This window comes from Patagioenas fasciata, chromosome 25 (assembly GCF_037038585.1).
Source record: "Patagioenas fasciata isolate bPatFas1 chromosome 25, bPatFas1.hap1, whole genome shotgun sequence".
Lineage (NCBI taxonomy): Eukaryota > Metazoa > Chordata > Aves > Columbiformes > Columbidae > Patagioenas > Patagioenas fasciata.
The window spans coordinates 8138329-8157762 of NC_092544.1; positions in this window are offsets into that span (position 1 = coordinate 8138329).

Here is a 19434-nt window from a genome sequence, read left to right on the forward strand (position 1 = left end):
GCACACGCAGCTAGAGAAAAGCACCTACCTTTTCACACACTGAAGCCTAAGCAAACGCGTGGCCACACACACGCACACATCCGCAAGCGCGCCTACTCCCATCTATTGAGGGAAAGACGGACGAGCAACGTCCTGACAGGCTTGAGGGGAAAAACGTCCGTTGACGGTTGGCGTACTGCACGCCCGCCTACGGGGCTGCAGGGGAATCCACATTTGGAAGGTACCTGAAGATGTGTGCCTGTTCTTGGAGCTCCGCTAGTAGGGTAGCAAAGACACTCGTAGGCAGTACTGAATGCTGCTCCGTGCTACTTCTCCTCCGCTGGCAAATGCTTCACAGTCGCCCTAGGAAAGACGTTTAACAATCGATCTCCAAGAGGAACGAAACACATGATGCCATAAGGCGAAAGAATAGCAGGGCATCTCTTCACAGGCTTGTCCCTGATCTATAGCTGAGGGCAAACACTTGTGTGCTTGTGGGAGAGCCTGTGTCTTTCCTGGAAGCGTTTGGGAGTTTTGCTCAGACGCGTGTTTCCTCAAGTTCAAGAATCAAGATGTAGGATACCTGCAGACAGGTGCCTGTTTGTGTGGAGACAGTCTGTTTGAAACTGTGTTCCTCAGCGCCCGCTCTTTCTCCCCGTCGCTCCACACGCCTGGGAGTCCCTTTCTTTCTCTCCACAAGCACGTGTGTTGACTTCGTCGCACATGTGCATCTGCACAAGCGTTGAGCTCAGCAGAGCGTGTCTCTTGACACTTGATGTGCGTTGGCTGTGTCTGCCTGCTCCAGTGAAGAGAGAAACGGGAAATCATCTTGGTAGAGGCAACAAAGCAAAAGCGAGGCAGGATTGACATCTGCTCAACAGAGACGGATTCCCTGCGCTGACACAGTTCACAGTTACACGAGAAGCAATCTGAGCGGTCCGTCGACCGGAGACGTGTTTCCCAAGAGGTCGTTTAGCGAGTGAACAGCAGTGTGCGCGACTTTCAGGAGTGTGCCTGGAAAGTGCCAGAATCACCAGGAGCATCTGTGCAAAAGCTGCTGCCTCTGTGACCGCATTGAGGCACGTTCGCGTGTCTGCGAGTATATAGACGGCTCTTTCGCGTTCACTCCGAGGGAAACGGTCCGCTATTGCTTCTGTGCGCACAGACGCGATTCCCTTGTCTCTTGCGAACACAGGGAACTCTGTGCATCCAAATCTACAGGCTAAGGACGCGTCTGCATATGTTTTGGTGAACAATCGAGTGTGCGTGTTCTGACAGCTGCCTCTATGCAGACGTCTCCACAGAGCCACTTCTGAATGCCCCGCAGCCCAGGACTGAATGGATACACTAACAAGTGCACCGGTGTGAGCAACCACATATGCAGAAGGACGTCTTTCATCTCACAGAAGCGCGAACGTCTTGGCGTTCAAGCACATGGCAGAAACAAGGTGTGAACAGATGAGCTGCTGCTATTTTCTCCGTTCGGCATGCTTCGTTGTAGCTCTCTTGCCGGTCGCCGGCTTAGCGGCTTGCTTTGCGCGACTAGCTCTGGGGAGAGAAGGAGATAGCGCCGGAAACCTCGCCTTTTGCCTTCTTCGGCGCTGGAACCTGGTTGCTGCGCCTTCTCTTTGTCCATGTGCACACACACGATTCCTCAGCGAAAACCATGCAGAAACCTTTCCACGAGCACCCAGGGATGTGCACCCAGCACCACGTGCACGCACACGCAGCTAGAGAAAAGCACCTACCTTTTCACACACTGATGCCTAAGCAAACGCGTGGCCACACACACGCACACATCCGCAAGCGCGCCTACTCCCATCTATTGAGGGAAAGACGGACGAGCTCTTTGGTTGCTCTTCACAGGCTTGTCCCTGATCTATAGCTGAGGGCAAACACTTGTGTGCTTGTGGGAGAGCCTGTGTCTTTCCTGGAAGCGTTTGGGAGTTTTGCTCAGACGCGTGTTTCCTCAAGTTCAAGAATCAAGATCTAGGATACCTGCAGACAGGTGCCTGTTTGTGTGGAGACAGTCTGTTTGAAACTGTGTTCCTCAGCGCCCGCTCTTTCTCCCCGTCGCTCCACACGCCTGGGAGTCCCTTTCTTTCTCTCCACAAGCACGTGTGTTGACCTCGTCGCACATGTGCATCTGCACAAGCGTTGAGCTCAGCAGAGCGTGTCTCTTGACACTTGATGTGCGTTGGCTGTGTCTGCGTGCTCCAGTGAAGAGAGAAACGGGAAATCATCTTGGTAGAGGCAACAAAGCAAAAGCGAGGCAGGATTGACATCTGCTCAACAGAGACGGATTCCCTGCGCTGACACAGTTCACAGTTACACGAGAAGCAATCTGAGCGGTCCGTCGACCGGAGACGTGTTTCCCAAGAGGTCGTTTAGCGAGTGAACAGCAGTGTGCGCGACTTTCAGGAGTGTGCCTGGAAAGTGCCAGAATCACCAGGAGCATCTGTGCAAAAGCTGCTGCCTCTGTGACCGCATTGAGGCACGTTCGCGTGTCTGCGAGTATATAGACGGCTCTTTCGCGTTCACTCCGAGGGAAACGGTCCGCTATTGCTTCTGTGCGCACAGACGCGATTCCCTTGTCTCTTGCGAACACAGGGAACTCTGTGCATCCAAATCTACAGGCTAAGGACGCGTCTGCATATGTTTTGGTGAACAATCGAGTGTGCGTGTTCTGACAGCTGCCTCTATGCAGACGTCTCCACAGAGCCACTTCTGAATGCCCCGCAGCCCAGGACTGAATGGATACACTAACAAGTGCACCGGTGTGAGCAACCACATATGCAGAAGGACGTCTTTCATCTCACAGAAGCGCGAACGTCTTGGCGTTCAAGCACATGGCAGAAACAAGGTGTGAACAGATGAGCTGCTGCTATTTTCTCCGTTCGGCATGCTTCGTTGTAGCTCTCTTGCCGGTCGCCGGCTTAGCGGCTTGCTTTGCGCGACTAGCTCTGGGGAGAGAAGGAGATAGCGCCGGAAACCTCGCCTTTTGCCTTCTTCGGCGCTGGAACCTGGTTGCTGCGCCTTCTCTTTGTCCATGTGCACACACACGATTCCTCAGCGAAAACCATGCAGAAACCTTTCCACGAGCACCCAGGGATGTGCACCCAGCACCACGTGCACGCACACGCAGCTAGAGAAAAGCACCTACCTTTTCACACACTGATGCCTAAGCAAACGCGTGGCCACACACACGCACACATCCGCAAGCGCGCCTACTCCCATCTATTGAGGGAAAGACGGACGAGCTCTTTGGTTGCTCTTCACAGGCTTGTCCCTGATCTATAGCTGAGGGCAAACACTTGTGTGCTTGTGGGAGAGCCTGTGTCTTTCCTGGAAGCGTTTGGGAGTTTTGCTCAGACGCGTGTTTCCTCAAGTTCAAGAATCAAGATGTAGGATACCTGCAGACAGGTGCCTGTTTGTGTGGAGACAGTCTGTTTGAAACTGTGTTCCTCAGCGCCCGCTCTTTCTCCCCGTCGCTCCACACGCCTGGGAGTCCCTTTCTTTCTCTCCACAAGCACGTGTGTTGACTTCGTCGCACATGTGCATCTGCACAAGCGTTGAGCTCAGCAGAGCGTGTCTCTTGACACTTGATGTGCGTTGGCTGTGTCTGCCTGCTCCAGTGAAGAGAGAAACGGGAAATCATCTTGGTAGAGGCAACAAAGCAAAAGCGAGGCAGGATTGACATCTGCTCAACAGAGACGGATTCCCTGCGCTGACACAGTTCACAGTTACACGAGAAGCAATCTGAGCGGTCCGTCGACCGGAGACGTGTTTCCCAAGAGGTCGTTTAGCGAGTGAACAGCAGTGTGCGCGACTTTCAGGAGTGTGCCTGGAAAGTGCCAGAATCACCAGGAGCATCTGTGCAAAAGCTGCTGCCTCTGTGACCGCATTGAGGCACGTTCGCGTGTCTGCGAGTATATAGACGGCTCTTTCGCGTTCACTCCGAGGGAAACGGTCCGCTATTGCTTCTGTGCGCACAGACGCGATTCCCTTGTCTCTTGCGAACACAGGGAACTCTGTGCATCCAAATCTACAGGCTAAGGACGCGTCTGCATATGTTTTGGTGAACAATCGAGTGTGCGTGTTCTGACAGCTGCCTCTATGCAGACGTCTCCACAGAGCCACTTCTGAATGCCCCGCAGCCCAGGACTGAATGGATACACTAACAAGTGCACCGGTGTGAGCAACCACATATGCAGAAGGACGTCTTTCATCTCACAGAAGCGCGAACGTCTTGGCGTTCAAGCACATGGCAGAAACAAGGTGTGAACAGATGAGCTGCTGCTATTTTCTCCGTTCGGCATGCTTCGTTGTAGCTCTCTTGCCGGTCGCCGGCTTAGCGGCTTGCTTTGCGCGACTAGCTCTGGGGAGAGAAGGAGATAGCGCCGGAAACCTCGCCTTTTGCCTTCTTCGGCGCTGGAACCTGGTTGCTGCGCCTTCTCTTTGTCCATGTGCACACACACGATTCCTCAGCGAAAACCATGCAGAAACCTTTCCACGAGCACCCAGGGATGTGCACCCAGCACCACGTGCACGCACACGCAGCTAGAGAAAAGCACCTACCTTTTCACACACTGATGCCTAAGCAAACGCGTGGCCACACACACGCACACATCCGCAAGCGCGCCTACTCCCATCTATTGAGGGAAAGACGGACGAGCTCTTTGGTTGCTCTTCACAGGCTTGTCCCTGATCTATAGCTGAGGGCAAACACTTGTGTGCTTGTGGGAGAGCCTGTGTCTTTCCTGGAAGCGTTTGGGAGTTTTGCTCAGACGCGTGTTTCCTCAAGTTCAAGAATCAAGATCTAGGATACCTGCAGACAGGTGCCTGTTTGTGTGGAGACAGTCTGTTTGAAACTGTGTTCCTCAGCGCCCGCTCTTTCTCCCCGTCGCTCCACACGCCTGGGAGTCCCTTTCTTTCTCTCCACAAGCACGTGTGTTGACTTCGTCGCACATGTGCATCTGCACAAGCGTTGAGCTCAGCAGAGCGTGTCTCTTGACACTTGATGTGCGTTGGCTGTGTCTGCCTGCTCCAGTGAAGAGAGAAACGGGAAATCATCTTGGTAGAGGCAACAAAGCAAAAGCGAGGCAGGATTGACATCTGCTCAACAGAGACGGATTCCCTGCGCTGACACAGTTCACAGTTACACGAGAAGCAATCTGAGCGGTCCGTCGACCGGAGACGTGTTTCCCAAGAGGTCGTTTAGCGAGTGAACAGCAGTGTGCGCGACTTTCAGGAGTGTGCCTGGAAAGTGCCAGAATCACCAGGAGCATCTGTGCAAAAGCTGCTGCCTCTGTGACCGCATTGAGGCACGTTCGCGTGTCTGCGAGTATATAGACGGCTCTTTCGCGTTCACTCCGAGGGAAACGGTCCGCTATTGCTTCTGTGCGCACAGACGCGATTCCCTTGTCTCTTGCGAACACAGGGAACTCTGTGCATCCAAATCTACAGGCTAAGGACGCGTCTGCATATGTTTTGGTGAACAATCGAGTGTGCGTGTTCTGACAGCTGCCTCTATGCAGACGTCTCCACAGAGCCACTTCTGAATGCCCCGCAGCCCAGGACTGAATGGATACACTAACAAGTGCACCGGTGTGAGCAACCACATATGCAGAAGGACGTCTTTCATCTCACAGAAGCGCGAACGTCTTGGCGTTCAAGCACATGGCAGAAACAAGGTGTGAACAGATGAGCTGCTGCTATTTTCTCCGTTCGGCATGCTTCGTTGTAGCTCTCTTGCCGGTCGCCGGCTTAGCGGCTTGCTTTGCGCGACTAGCTCTGGGGAGAGAAGGAGATAGCGCCGGAAACCTCGCCTTTTGCCTTCTTCGGCGCTGGAACCTGGTTGCTGCGCCTTCTCTTTGTCCATGTGCACACACACGATTCCTCAGCGAAAACCATGCAGAAACCTTTCCACGAGCACCCAGGGATGTGCACCCAGCACCACGTGCACGCACACGCAGCTAGAGAAAAGCACCTACCTTTTCACACACTGAAGCCTAAGCAAACGCGTGGCCACACACACGCACACATCCGCAAGCGCGCCTACTCCCATCTATTGAGGGAAAGACGCACGAGCAACGTCCTGACAGGCTTGAGGGGAAAAACGTCCGTTGACGGTTGGCGTACTGCACGCCCGCCTACGGGGCTGCAGGGGAATCCACATTTGGAAGGTACCTGAAGATGTGTGCCTGTTCTTGGAGCTCCGCTAGTAGGGTAGCAAAGACACTCGTAGGCAGTACTGAATGCTGCTCCGTGCTACTTCTCCTCCGCTGGCAAATGCTTCACAGTCGCCCTAGGAAAGACGTTTAACAATCGATCTCCAAGAGGAACGAAACACATGATGCCATAAGGCGAAAGAATAGCAGGGCATCTCTTCACAGGCTTGTCCCTGATCTATAGCTGAGGGCAAACACTTGTGTGCTTGTGGGAGAGCCTGTGTCTTTCCTGGAAGCGTTTGGGAGTTTTGCTCAGACGCGTGTTTCCTCAAGTTCAAGAATCAAGATCTAGGATACCTGCAGACAGGTGCCTGTTTGTGTGGAGACAGTCTGTTTGAAACTGTGTTCCTCAGCGCCCGCTCTTTCTCCCCGTCGCTCCACACGCCTGGGAGTCCCTTTCTTTCTCTCCACAAGCACGTGTGTTGACTTCGTCGCACATGTGCATCTGCACAAGCGTTGAGCTCAGCAGAGCGTGTCTCTTGACACTTGATGTGCGTTGGCTGTGTCTGCCTGCTCCAGTGAAGAGAGAAACGGGAAATCATCTTGGTAGAGGCAACAAAGCAAAAGCGAGGCAGGATTGACATCTGCTCAACAGAGACGGATTCCCTGCGCTGACACAGTTCACAGTTACACGAGAAGCAATCTGAGCGGTCCGTCGACCGGAGACGTGTTTCCCAAGAGGTCGTTTAGCGAGTGAACAGCAGTGTGCGCGACTTTCAGGAGTGTGCCTGGAAAGTGCCAGAATCACCAGGAGCATCTGTGCAAAAGCTGCTGCCTCTGTGACCGCATTGAGGCACGTTCGCGTGTCTGCGAGTATATAGACGGCTCTTTCGCGTTCACTCCGAGGGAAACGGTCCGCTATTGCTTCTGTGCGCACAGACGCGATTCCCTTGTCTCTTGCGAACACAGGGAACTCTGTGCATCCAAATCTACAGGCTAAGGACGCGTCTGCATATGTTTTGGTGAACAATCGAGTGTGCGTGTTCTGACAGCTGCCTCTATGCAGACGTCTCCACAGAGCCACTTCTGAATGCCCCGCAGCCCAGGACTGAATGGATACACTAACAAGTGCACCGGTGTGAGCAACCACATATGCAGAAGGACGTCTTTCATCTCACAGAAGCGCGAACGTCTTGGCGTTCAAGCACATGGCAGAAACAAGGTGTGAACAGATGAGCTGCTGCTATTTTCTCCGTTCGGCATGCTTCGTTGTAGCTCTCTTGCCGGTCGCCGGCTTAGCGGCTTGCTTTGCGCGACTAGCTCTGGGGAGAGAAGGAGATAGCGCCGGAAACCTCGCCTTTTGCCTTCTTCGGCGCTGGAACCTGGTTGCTGCGCCTTCTCTTTGTCCATGTGCACACACACGATTCCTCAGCGAAAACCATGCAGAAACCTTTCCACGAGCACCCAGGGATGTGCACCCAGCACCACGTGCACGCACACGCAGCTAGAGAAAAGCACCTACCTTTTCACACTCTGATGCCTAAGCAAACGCGTGGCCACACACACGCACACATCCGCAAGCGCGCCTACTCCCATCTATTGAGGGAAAGACGGACGAGCTCTTTGGTTGCTCTTCACAGGCTTGTCCCTGATCTATAGCTGAGGGCAAACACTTGTGTGCTTGTGGGAGAGCCTGTGTCTTTCCTGGAAGCGTTTGGGAGTTTTGCTCAGACGCGTGTTTCCTCAAGTTCAAGAATCAAGATCTAGGATACCTGCAGACAGGTGCCTGTTTGTGTGGAGACAGTCTGTTTGAAACTGTGTTCCTCAGCGCCCGCTCTTTCTCCCCGTCGCTCCACACGCCTGGGAGTCCCTTTCTTTCTTTCCACAAGCACGTGTGTTGACTTCGTCGCACATGTGCATCTGCACAAGCGTTGAGCTCAGCAGAGCGTGTCTCTTGACACTTGATGTGCGTTGGCTGTGTCTGCCTGCTCCAGTGAAGAGAGAAACGGGAAATCATCTTGGTAGAGGCAACAAAGCAAAGGCGAGGCAGGATTGACATCTGCTCAACAGAGACGGATTCCCTGCGCTGACACAGTTCACAGTTACACGAGAAGCAATCTGAGCGGTCCGTCGACCGGAGACGTGTTTCCCAAGAGGTCGTTTAGCGAGTGAACAGCAGTGTGCGCGACTTTCAGGAGTGTGCCTGGAAAGTGCCAGAATCACCAGGAGCATCTGTGCAAAAGCTGCTGCCTCTGTGACCGCATTGAGGCACGTTCGCGTGTCTGCGAGTATATAGACGGCTCTTTCGCGTTCACTCCGAGGGAAACGGTCCGCTATTGCTTCTGTGCGCACAGACGCGATTCCCTTGTCTCTTGCGAACACAGGGAACTCTGTGCATCCAAATCTACAGGCTAAGGACGCGTCTGCATATGTTTTGGTGAACAATCGAGTGTGCGTGTTCTGACAGCTGCCTCTATGCAGACGTCTCCACAGAGCCACTTCTGAATGCCCCGCAGCCCAGGACTGAATGGATACACTAACAAGTGCACCGGTGTGAGCAACCACATATGCAGAAGGACGTCTTTCATCTCACAGAAGCGCGAACGTCTTGGCGTTCAAGCACATGGCAGAAACAAGGTGTGAACAGATGAGCTGCTGCTATTTTCTCCGTTCGGCATGCTTCGTTGTAGCTCTCTTGCCGGTCGCCGGCTTAGCGGCTTGCTTTGCGCGACTAGCTCTGGGGAGAGAAGGAGATAGCGCCGGAAACCTCGCCTTTTGCCTTCTTCGGCGCTGGAACCTGGTTGCTGCGCCTTCTCTTTGTCCATGTGCACACACACGATTCCTCAGCGAAAACCATGCAGAAACCTTTCCACGAGCACCCAGGGATGTGCACCCAGCACCACGTGCACGCACACGCAGCTAGAGAAAAGCACCTACCTTTTCACACACTGATGCCTAAGCAAACGCGTGGCCACACACACGCACACATCCGCAAGCGCGCCTACTCCCATCTATTGAGGGAAAGACGGACGAGCTCTTTGGTTGCTCTTCACAGGCTTGTCCCTGATCTATAGCTGAGGGCAAACACTTGTGTGCTTGTGGGAGAGCCTGTGTCTTTCCTGGAAGCGTTTGGGAGTTTTGCTCAGACGCGTGTTTCCTCAAGTTCAAGAATCAAGATCTAGGATACCTGCAGACAGGTGCCTGTTTGTGTGGAGACAGTCTGTTTGAAACTGTGTTCCTCAGCGCCCGCTCTTTCTCCCCGTCGCTCCACACGCCTGGGAGTCCCTTTCTTTCTCTCCACAAGCACGTGTGTTGACTTCGTCGCACATGTGCATCTGCACAAGCGTTGAGCTCAGCAGAGCGTGTCTCTTGACACTTGATGTGCGTTGGCTGTGTCTGCCTGCTCCAGTGAAGAGAGAAACGGGAAATCATCTTGGTAGAGGCAACAAAGCAAAGGCGAGGCAGGATTGACATCTGCTCAACAGAGACGGATTCCCTGCGCTGACACAGTTCACAGTTACACGAGAAGCAATCTGAGCGGTCCGTCGACCGGAGACGTGTTTCCCAAGAGGTCGTTTAGCGAGTGAACAGCAGTGTGCGCGACTTTCAGGAGTGTGCCTGGAAAGTGCCAGAATCACCAGGAGCATCTGTGCAAAAGCTGCTGCCTCTGTGACCGCATTGAGGCACGTTCGCGTGTCTGCGAGTATATAGACGGCTCTTTCGCGTTCACTCCGAGGGAAACGGTCCGCTATTGCTTCTGTGCGCACAGACGCGATTCCCTTGTCTCTTGCGAACACAGGGAACTCTGTGCATCCAAATCTACAGGCTAAGGACGCGTCTGCATATGTTTTGGTGAACAATCGAGTGTGCGTGTTCTGACAGCTGCCTCTATGCAGACGTCTCCACAGAGCCACTTCTGAATGCCCCGCAGCCCAGGACTGAATGGATACACTAACAAGTGCACCGGTGTGAGCAACCACATATGCAGAAGGACGTCTTTCATCTCACAGAAGCGCGAACGTCTTGGCGTTCAAGCACATGGCAGAAACAAGGTGTGAACAGATGAGCTGCTGCTATTTTCTCCGTTCGGCATGCTTCGTTGTAGCTCTCTTGCCGGTCGCCGGCTTAGCGGCTTGCTTTGCGCGACTAGCTCTGGGGAGAGAAGGAGATAGCGCCGGAAACCTCGCCTTTTGCCTTCTTCGGCGCTGGAACCTGGTTGCTGCGCCTTCTCTTTGTCCATGTGCACACACACGATTCCTCAGCGAAAACCATGCAGAAACCTTTCCACGAGCACCCAGGGATGTGCACCCAGCACCACGTGCACGCACACGCAGCTAGAGAAAAGCACCTACCTTTTCACACACTGATGCCTAAGCAAACGCGTGGCCACACACACGCACACATCCGCAAGCGCGCCTACTCCCATCTATTGAGGGAAAGACGGACGAGCTCTTTGGTTGCTCTTCACAGGCTTGTCCCTGATCTATAGCTGAGGGCAAACACTTGTGTGCTTGTGGGAGAGCCTGTGTCTTTCCTGGAAGCGTTTGGGAGTTTTGCTCAGACGCGTGTTTCCTCAAGTTCAAGAATCAAGATCTAGGATACCTGCAGACAGGTGCCTGTTTGTGTGGAGACAGTCTGTTTGAAACTGTGTTCCTCAGCGCCCGCTCTTTCTCCCCGTCGCTCCACACGCCTGGGAGTCCCTTTCTTTCTCTCCACAAGCACGTGTGTTGACTTCGTCGCACATGTGCATCTGCACAAGCGTTGAGCTCAGCAGAGAGCGTGTCTCTTGACACTTGATGTGCGTTGGCTGTGTCTGCCTGCTCCAGTGAAGAGAGAAACGGGAAATCATCTTGGTAGAGGCAACAAAGCAAAAGCGAGGCAGGATTGACATCTGCTCAACAGAGACGGATTCCCTGCGCTGACACAGTTCACAGTTACACGAGAAGCAATCTGAGCGGTCCGTCGACCGGAGACGTGTTTCCCAAGAGGTCGTTTAGCGAGTGAACAGCAGTGTGCGCGACTTTCAGGAGTGTGCCTGGAAAGTGCCAGAATCACCAGGAGCATCTGTGCAAAAGCTGCTGCCTCTGTGACCGCATTGAGGCACGTTCGCGTGTCTGCGAGTATATAGACGGCTCTTTCGCGTTCACTCCGAGGGAAACGGTCCGCTATTGCTTCTGTGCGCACAGACGCGATTCCCTTGTCTCTTGCGAACACAGGGAACTCTGTGCATCCAAATCTACAGGCTAAGGACGCGTCTGCATATGTTTTGGTGAACAATCGAGTGTGCGTGTTCTGACAGCTGCCTCTATGCAGACGTCTCCACAGAGCCACTTCTGAATGCCCCGCAGCCCAGGACTGAATGGATACACTAACAAGTGCACCGGTGTGAGCAACCACATATGCAGAAGGACGTCTTTCATCTCACAGAAGCGCGAACGTCTTGGCGTTCAAGCACATGGCAGAAACAAGGTGTGAACAGATGAGCTGCTGCTATTTTCTCCGTTCGGCATGCTTCGTTGTAGCTCTCTTGCCGGTCGCCGGCTTAGCGGCTTGCTTTGCGCGACTAGCTCTGGGGAGAGAAGGAGATAGCGCCGGAAACCTCGCCTTTTGCCTTCTTCGGCGCTGGAACCTGGTTGCTGCGCCTTCTCTTTGTCCATGTGCACACACACGATTCCTCAGCGAAAACCATGCAGAAACCTTTCCACGAGCACCCAGGGATGTGCACCCAGCACCACGTGCACGCACACGCAGCTAGAGAAAAGCACCTACCTTTTCACACACTGATGCCTAAGCAAACGCGTGGCCACACACACGCACACATCCGCAAGCGCGCCTACTCCCATCTATTGAGGGAAAGACGGACGAGCTCTTTGGTTGCTCTTCACAGGCTTGTCCCTGATCTATAGCTGAGGGCAAACACTTGTGTGCTTGTGGGAGAGCCTGTGTCTTTCCTGGAAGCGTTTGGGAGTTTTGCTCAGACGCGTGTTTCCTCAAGTTCAAGAATCAAGATCTAGGATACCTGCAGACAGGTGCCTGTTTGTGTGGAGACAGTCTGTTTGAAACTGTGTTCCTCAGCGCCCGCTCTTTCTCCCCGTCGCTCCACACGCCTGGGAGTCCCTTTCTTTCTCTCCACAAGCACGTGTGTTGACTTCGTCGCACATGTGCATCTGCACAAGCGTTGAGCTCAGCAGAGCGTGTCTCTTGACACTTGATGTGCGTTGGCTGTGTCTGCCTGCTCCAGTGAAGAGAGAAACGGGAAATCATCTTGGTAGAGGCAACAAAGCAAAAGCGAGGCAGGATTGACATCTGCTCAACAGAGACGGATTCCCTGCGCTGACACAGTTCACAGTTACACGAGAAGCAATCTGAGCGGTCCGTCGACCGGAGACGTGTTTCCCAAGAGGTCGTTTAGCGAGTGAACAGCAGTGTGCGCGACTTTCAGGAGTGTGCCTGGAAAGTGCCAGAATCACCAGGAGCATCTGTGCAAAAGCTGCTGCCTCTGTGACCGCATTGAGGCACGTTCGCGTGTCTGCGAGTATATAGACGGCTCTTTCGCGTTCACTCCGAGGGAAACGGTCCGCTATTGCTTCTGTGCGCACAGACGCGATTCCCTTGTCTCTTGCGAACACAGGGAACTCTGTGCATCCAAATCTACAGGCTAAGGACGCGTCTGCATATGTTTTGGTGAACAATCGAGTGTGCGTGTTCTGACAGCTGCCTCTATGCAGACGTCTCCACAGAGCCACTTCTGAATGCCCCGCAGCCCAGGACTGAATGGATACACTAACAAGTGCACCGGTGTGAGCAACCACATATGCAGAAGGACGTCTTTCATCTCACAGAAGCGCGAACGTCTTGGCGTTCAAGCACATGGCAGAAACAAGGTGTGAACAGATGAGCTGCTGCTATTTTCTCCGTTCGGCATGCTTCGTTGTAGCTCTCTTGCCGGTCGCCGGCTTAGCGGCTTGCTTTGCGCGACTAGCTCTGGGGAGAGAAGGAGATAGCGCCGGAAACCTCGCCTTTTGCCTTCTTCGGCGCTGGAACCTGGTTGCTGCGCCTTCTCTTTGTCCATGTGCACACACACGATTCCTCAGCGAAAACCATGCAGAAACCTTTCCACGAGCACCCAGGGATGTGCACCCAGCACCACGTGCACGCACACGCAGCTAGAGAAAAGCACCTACCTTTTCACACACTGATGCCTAAGCAAACGCGTGGCCACACACACGCACACATCCGCAAGCGCGCCTACTCCCATCTATTGAGGGAAAGACGGACGAGCTCTTTGGTTGCTCTTCACAGGCTTGTCCCTGATCTATAGCTGAGGGCAAACACTTGTGTGCTTGTGGGAGAGCCTGTGTCTTTCCTGGAAGCGTTTGGGAGTTTTGCTCAGACGCGTGTTTCCTCAAGTTCAAGAATCAAGATCTAGGATACCTGCAGACAGGTGCCTGTTTGTGTGGAGACAGTCTGTTTGAAACTGTGTTCCTCAGCGCCCGCTCTTTCTCCCCGTCGCTCCACACGCCTGGGAGTCCCTTTCTTTCTCTCCACAAGCACGTGTGTTGACTTCGTCGCACATGTGCATCTGCACAAGCGTTGAGCTCAGCAGAGCGTGTCTCTTGACACTTGATGTGCGTTGGCTGTGTCTGCGTGCTCCAGTGAAGAGAGAAACGGGAAATCATCTTGGTAGAGGCAACAAAGCAAAAGCGAGGCAGGATTGACATCTGCTCAACAGAGACGGATTCCCTGCGCTGACACAGTTCACAGTTACACGAGAAGCAATCTGAGCGGTCCGTCGACCGGAGACGTGTTTCCCAAGAGGTCGTTTAGCGAGTGAACAGCAGTGTGCGCGACTTTCAGGAGTGTGCCTGGAAAGTGCCAGAATCACCAGGAGCATCTGTGCAAAGGCTGCTGCCTCTGTGACCGCATTGAGGCACGTTCGCGTGTCTGCGAGTATATAGACGGCTCTTTCGCGTTCACTCCGAGGGAAACGGTCCGCTATTGCTTCTGTGCGCACAGACGCGATTCCCTTGTCTCTTGCGAACACAGGGAACTCTGTGCATCCAAATCTACAGGCTAAGGACGCGTCTGCATATGTTTTGGTGAACAATCGAGTGTGCGTGTTCTGACAGCTGCCTCTATGCAGACGTCTCCACAGAGCCACTTCTGAATGCCCCGCAGCCCAGGACTGAATGGATACACTAACAAGTGCACCGGTGTGAGCAACCACATATGCAGAAGGACGTCTTTCATCTCACAGAAGCTGCGAACGTCTTGGCGTTCAAGCACATGGCAGAAACAAGGTGTGAACAGATGAGCTGCTGCTATTTTCTCCGTTCGGCATGCTTCGTTGTAGCTCTCTTGCCGGTCGCCGGCTTAGCGGCTTGCTTTGCGCGACTAGCTCTGGGGAGAGAAGGAGATAGCGCCGGAAACCTCGCCTTTTGCCTTCTTCGGCGCTGGAACCTGGTTGCTGCGCCTTCTCTTTGTCCATGTGCACACACACGATTCCTCAGCGAAAACCATGCAGAAACCTTTCCACGAGCACCCAGGGATGTGCACCCAGCACCACGTGCACGCACACGCAGCTAGAGAAAAGCACCTACCTTTTCACACACTGATGCCTAAGCAAACGCGTGGCCACACACACGCACACATCCGCAAGCGCGCCTACTCCCATCTATTGAGGGAAAGACGGACGAGCTCTTTGGTTGCTCTTCACAGGCTTGTCCCTGATCTATAGCTGAGGGCAAACACTTGTGTGCTTGTGGGAGAGCCTGTGTCTTTCCTGGAAGCGTTTGGGAGTTTTGCTCAGACGCGTGTTTCCTCAAGTTCAAGAATCAAGATCTAGGATACCTGCAGACAGGTGCCTGTTTGTGTGGAGACAGTCTGTTTGAAACTGTGTTCCTCAGCGCCCGCTCTTTCTCCCCGTCGCTCCACACGCCTGGGAGTCCCTTTCTTTCTCTCCACAAGCACGTGTGTTGACTTCGTCGCACATGTGCATCTGCACAAGCGTTGAGCTCAGCAGAGCGTGTCTCTTGACACTTGATGTGCGTTGGCTGTGTCTGCCTGCTCCAGTGAAGAGAGAAACGGGAAATCATCTTGGTAGAGGCAACAAAGCAAAAGCGAGGCAGGATTGACATCTGCTCAACAGAGACGGATTCCCTGCGCTGACACAGTTCACAGTTACACGAGAAGCAATCTGAGCGGTCCGTCGACCGGAGACGTGTTTCCCAAGAGGTCGTTTAGCGAGTGAACAGCAGTGTGCGCGACTTTCAGGAGTGTGCCTGGAAAGTGCCAGAATCACCAGGAGCATCTGTGCAAAAGCTGCTGCCTCTGTGACCGCATTGAGGCACGTTCGCGTGTCTGCGAGTATATAGACGGCTCTTTCGCGTTCACTCCGAGGGAAACGGTCCGCTATTGCTTCTGTGCGCACAGACGCGATTCCCTTGTCTCTTGCGAACACAGGGAACTCTGTGCATCCAAATCTACAGGCTAAGGACGCGTCTGCATATGTTTTGGTGAACAATCGAGTGTGCGTGTTCTGACAGCTGCCTCTATGCAGACGTCTCCACAGAGCCACTTCTGAATGCCCCGCAGCCCAGGACTGAATGGATACACTAACAAGTGCACCGGTGTGAGCAACCACATATGCAGAAGGACGTCTTTCATCTCACAGAAGCGCGAACGTCTTGGCGTTCAAGCACATGGCAGAAACAAGGTGTGAACAGATGAGCTGCTGCTATTTTCTCCGTTCGGCATGCTTCGTTGTAGCTCTCTTGCCGGTCGCCGGCTTAGCGGCTTGCTTTGCGCGACTAGCTCTGGGGAGAGAAGGAGATAGCGCCGGAAACCTCGCCTTTTGCCTTCTTCGGCGCTGGAACCTGGTTGCTGCGCCTTCTCTTTGTCCATGTGCACACACACGATTCCTCAGCGAAAACCATGCAGAAACCTTTCCACGAGCACCCAGGGATGTGCACCCAGCACCACGTGCACGCACACGCAGCTAGAGAAAAGCACCTACCTTTTCACACACTGATGCCTAAGCAAACGCGTGGCCACACACACGCACACATCCGCAAGCGCGCCTACTCCCATCTATTGAGGGAAAGACGGACGAGCTCTTTGGTTGCTCTTCACAGGCTTGTCCCTGATCTATAGCTGAGGGCAAACACTTGTGTGCTTGTGGGAGAGCCTGTGTCTTTCCTGGAAGCGTTTGGGAGTTTTGCTCAGACGCGTGTTTCCTCAAGTTCAAGAATCAAGATCTAGGATACCTGCAGACAGGTGCCTGTTTGTGTGGAGACAGTCTGTTTGAAACTGTGTTCCTCAGCGCCCGCTCTTTCTCCCCGTCGCTCCACACGCCTGGGAGTCCCTTTCTTTCTCTCCACAAGCACGTGTGTTGACTTCGTCGCACATGTGCATCTGCACAAGCGTTGAGCTCAGCAGAGCGTGTCTCTTGACACTTGATGTGCGTTGGCTGTGTCTGCCTGCTCCAGTGAAGAGAGAAACGGGAAATCATCTTGGTAGAGGCAACAAAGCAAAGGCGAGGCAGGATTGACATCTGCTCAACAGAGACGGATTCCCTGCGCTGACACAGTTCACAGTTACACGAGAAGCAATCTGAGCGGTCCGTCGACCGGAGACGTGTTTCCCAAGAGGTCGTTTAGCGAGTGAACAGCAGTGTGCGCGACTTTCAGGAGTGTGCCTGGAAAGTGCCAGAATCACCAGGAGCATCTGTGCAAAAGCTGCTGCCTCTGTGACCGCATTGAGGCACGTTCGCGTGTCTGCGAGTATATAGACGGCTCTTTCGCGTTCACTCCGAGGGAAACGGTCCGCTATTGCTTCTGTGCGCACAGACGCGATTCCCTTGTCTCTTGCGAACACAGGGAACTCTGTGCATCCAAATCTACAGGCTAAGGACGCGTCTGCATATGTTTTGGTGAACAATCGAGTGTGCGTGTTCTGACAGCTGCCTCTATGCAGACGTCTCCACAGAGCCACTTCTGAATGCCCCGCAGCCCAGGACTGAATGGATACACTAACAAGTGCACCGGTGTGAGCAACCACATATGCAGAAGGACGTCTTTCATCTCACAGAAGCGCGAACGTCTTGGCGTTCAAGCACATGGCAGAAACAAGGTGTGAACAGATGAGCTGCTGCTATTTTCTCCGTTCGGCATGCTTCGTTGTAGCTCTCTTGCCGGTCGCCGGCTTAGCGGCTTGCTTTGCGCGACTAGCTCTGGGGAGAGAAGGAGATAGCGCCGGAAACCTCGCCTTTTGCCTTCTTCGGCGCTGGAACCTGGTTGCTGCGCCTTCTCTTTGTCCATGTGCACACACACGATTCCTCAGCGAAAACCATGCAGAAACCTTTCCACGAGCACCCAGGGATGTGCACCCAGCACCACGTGCACGCACACGCAGCTAGAGAAAAGCACCTACCTTTTCACACACTGATGCCTAAGCAAACGCGTGGCCACACACACGCACACATCCGCAAGCGCGCCTACTCCCATCTATTGAGGGAAAGACGGACGAGCTCTTTGGTTGCTCTTCACAGGCTTGTCCCTGATCTATAGCTGAGGGCAAACACTTGTGTGCTTGTGGGAGAGCCTGTGTCTTTCCTGGAAGCGTTTGGGAGTTTTATCAGACGCGTGTTTCCTCAAGTTCAAGAATCAAGATCTAGGATACCTGCAGACAGGTGCCTGTTTGTGTGGAGACAGTCTGTTTGAAACTGTGTTCCTCAGCGCCCGCTCTTTCTCCCCGTCGCTCCACACGCCTGGGAGTCCCTTTCTTTCTCTCCACAAGCACGTGTGTTGACTTCGTCGCACATGTGCATCTGCACAAGCGTTGAGCTCAGCAGAGCGTGTCTCTTGACACTTGATGTGCGTTGGCTGTGTCTGCCTGCTCCAGTGAAGAGAGAAACGGGAAATCATCTTGGTAGAGGCAACAAAGCAAAGGCGAGGCAGGATTGACATCTGCTCAACAGAGACGGATTCCCTGCGCTGACACAGTTCACAGTTACACGAGAAGCAATCTGAGCGGTCCGTCGACCGGAGACGTGTTTCCCAAGAGGTCGTTTAGCGAGTGAACAGCAGTGTGCGCGACTTTCAGGAGTGTGCCTGGAAAGTGCCAGAATCACCAGGAGCATCTGTGCAAAAGCTGCTGCCTCTGTGACCGCATTGAGGCACGTTCGCGTGTCTGCGAGTATATAGACGGCTCTTTCGCGTTCACTCCGAGGGAAACGGTCCGCTATTGCTTCTGTGCGCACAGACGCGATTCCCTTGTCTCTTGCGAACACAGGGAACTCTGTGCATCCAAATCTACAGGCTAAGGACGCGTCTGCATATGTTTTGGTGAACAATCGAGTGTGCGTGTTCTGACAGCTGCCTCTATGCAGACGTCTCCACAGAGCCACTTCTGAATGCCCCGCAGCCCAGGACTGAATGGATACACTAACAAGTGCACCGGTGTGAGCAACCACATATGCAGAAGGACGTCTTTCATCTCACAGAAGCGCGAACGTCTTGGCGTTCAAGCACATGGCAGAAACAAGGTGTGAACAGATGAGCTGCTGCTATTTTCTCCGTTCGGCATGCTTCGTTGTAGCTCTCTTGCCGGTCGCCGGCTTAGCGGCTTGCTTTGCGCGACTAGCTCTGGGGAGAGAAGGAGATAGCGCCGGAAACCTCGCCTTTTGCCTTCTTCGGCGCTGGAACCTGGTTGCTGCGCCTTCTCTTTGTCCATGTGCACACACACGATTCCTCAGCGAAAACCATGCAGAAACCTTTCCACGAGCACCCAGGGATGTGCACCCAGCACCACGTGCACGCACACGCAGCTAGAGAAAAGCACCTACCTTTTCACACACTGATGCCTAAGCAAACGCGTGGCCACACACACGCACACATCCGCAAGCGCGCCTACTCCCATCTATTGAGGGAAAGACGGACGAGCTCTTTGGTTGCTCTTCACAGGCTTGTCCCTGATCTATAGCTGAGGGCAAACACTTGTGTGCTTGTGGGAGAGCCTGTGTCTTTCCTGGAAGCGTTTGGGAGTTTTGCTCAGACGCGTGTTTCCTCAAGTTCAAGAATCAAGATCTAGGATACCTGCAGACAGGTGCCTGTTTGTGTGGAGACAGTCTGTTTGAAACTGTGTTCCTCAGCGCCCGCTCTTTCTCCCCGTCGCTCCACACGCCTGGGAGTCCCTTTCTTTCTCTCCACAAGCACGTGTGTTGACTTCGTCGCACATGTGCATCTGCACAAGCGTTGAGCTCAGCAGAGAGCGTGTCTCTTGACAC